General features: G+C 47.6%; 1 pseudogene; it reads right to left on the bottom strand.

Annotated features, from left to right (window-relative positions):
* Positions 1 to 378: 378 nt before the first annotated feature.
* On the bottom strand, positions 379 to 937 carry LOC140430142 (E3 ubiquitin-protein ligase znrf1 pseudogene; annotated as a pseudogene).
* Between the last annotated feature and the right edge of the window lie 1,531 nt (positions 938 to 2,468).

The following is a 2,468-nucleotide window of genomic DNA, read 5'->3' as shown; positions in this document are numbered from 1 at the left end:
GAGAGTATTCTTCGAGACAGGATCTACTCCCATTTGGAAGCAAATGGACTTATTAGCAAGAGGCAGCATGGTTTTGTGAAGGGGAGGTTGTGTCTCACTAACTTGATAGAGTTTTTCAAGGAGGTCACAAAGATGATTGATGCAGGTAGGGCAGTGGATGTTGGACCTCAGTAAGGACTTTGACAAGGTACCTCATGGCAGACTGGTACAAAAGGTGAAGTCACACAGGATCAGGGGTGAGCTGGCAAGACGGATACAGAACTGAGTAGGTATAGAAGGCAGAGAGTACATGATTACATAAAAAATATTATAAATAATGGCTATAAAAGATGTACAAACGCTCCAACGCCATCTCAGAAGTCAAGTGTTCATGAAGCACTAAGGTTTCACACGAGCAGGAATGACACCACTATTGGGGGAGAGTCGTGGTTTGCTGAGACACTTTATAAAGTGCATCCTCACCTCGTCGGAAGCTACAGATTTTTAACAAATTGGGCACTTGAAACCACTGAGTGTGTTGCACCAACTTGGCGCCAGTGGAGAGGCAGTGAGTCAGACAGTGATGCCGCCTTCAAGCTCAGGTACAGCTGCAGCTCCCAGGTGCACGGCCCTTCTCTTCCCGTCTCCTGGTAACCGTTACCCTCCGAGTCAGGCTCACCGTCGCTGCCGGGACCTCCTGCATTTCCCCTGCTGCCGTGCTCGGCACCATCGCCAACCCTGCCACTGCCTCCTCTTCCCTGGCCTCCTCTGCCTGAAAGGATGAGGCGGTTCCATGCCGGCCACACTGCTGACCGAGCGAGTCCTGAGCCCCATGGCAGTGCCGCCTCCTCCACTGCCACCGCCAGTTCGGTAACGGCCGTAGTGAGCCGTGTGGACAGCGCTGTCATCGCTCAAGATGCCGGTGAAAGAGGCCCGCCATGCTCTGCTTCCCTCCCATCTTGTTTTCTGTACAACGCGATATGGACTCCTTTCAGTGCCCCTTACTCAATTCAGTTCCCGGTGGAAATACGTTGTAAATCTGTCCTTTGATTACACTGTAGTAGCAATTTCTCAGAGGCCATTATTTGAGGACTGCAGAATTCTGCCCCCTCTGTGTTCACCTTTCCTGCAACATTTTTTTTGATCCACTCTAATCAGATTCATGACCCTGCACTAAAACAGGCCAACCCAATGTTACAAAAAACTTAGGGGGCTTATTTTGCCCTCAGAGTGAAAACAGATGCTAAATAGAAGTTGTGCTAATAAGACATGCCAGTTTGAAAATCTGGGCTGAGCATATAATTTTGGTCCTAATTGCAGGTGATCATAATTTAAATTTGCCTGGAGCTGCTAACCCGATACCGACAGGTTTACACTCAATTGTCGATGAGACACAATTTTCACGAGGCAGTGTGGGCGCCTCACACCAATTGCCACTGAAGGCTGGAGTTCACCAGCACAGACTAGCATGTTATAGAATAGCTCAAGGACTCTGAGAGAATGCACAAGGTTGTAATCCTACAGGAAGCCAAGGGATCTGCAATCACAGAGCTAACCCCTTAATCCAAGGGAGTCTGTGACATAAATACGCAGCCCAAGTGTGGGCCGGGCGGGGAAACCCTTCGAGCAGTAGGAGGTGTAATATAATAAGTATAACAAATATTTGAGTTTCCTATTGTCATCACTTCCCAGTGGTCACATGCCTGGGACTTTACGCACAGGTTCTTGCGTGTGATACTGGTGATCCTGGTGGAAAAGTTCCACAGGAACTCGTGTCCCTTCTGCCCCTCTCTCCTACAGCAGCTGGTGATGTTCTGTTTGACCCCATGTCTTTCTCCCACCCCTCCTGCAGATTAAGGGGGGCCCTAGTAAGATGCCGATGGCCAACCACTCCCTTTTTCCTGTTAGGTATCCAACAAGGTAAAGTAGCACAGAACTGACTTTTGTGAGTGAAGGCCTCTGGTATATTCTGGAATAAATGTTTATGGAGTGCCAATAAAGCCTTTGCAAAGTATACCTGAAAAATCTCTTGATGTGTCTCAAAAGCCCTCTTCAAACATCTAGCACGCAATGAACTTTAAAGGTGACATACCTCTCTAGCACTTGAAATCCTATCTGGCAGCCAGTTTACCCCTGTTCATCTGGCTGCTGTAAGGAGAGGGGGTTTGTTACACCAAAATGCCATGCAACATCCTTACTGAATGCGATAAGGCAGTTTAGATGGCAATAAAGTGTCTAGTGATCCTGCAGTTGGTCCATATGGGGATATGGAGATCAAACCATGATGATACTGACTAGCCAGGTACTCCTGCTCCTATTTCTTCTATTCTTCTGTTACAAGCACCCACATCAACTTTCTCATTAAGAAGGCATCTTGTGCTTCAGACGAGTTAAACTGGCATCTCAGGTTAAAACAGCACCATGGCTACTTCGGAGGCCCTTCAGTTTTTAAAGTAACAAAGGAAAATTGTCCTTATTGTCTGTGACTC

The sequence above is a fragment of the Scyliorhinus torazame genome, chromosome 9 (genome assembly GCF_047496885.1).
Source record: "Scyliorhinus torazame isolate Kashiwa2021f chromosome 9, sScyTor2.1, whole genome shotgun sequence".
NCBI classification, from domain to species: Eukaryota; Metazoa; Chordata; class Chondrichthyes; order Carcharhiniformes; family Scyliorhinidae; genus Scyliorhinus; species Scyliorhinus torazame.
Note: the sequence above shows the minus strand (reverse complement) of the source record. Positions and strands in the feature narration are given on the sequence as shown.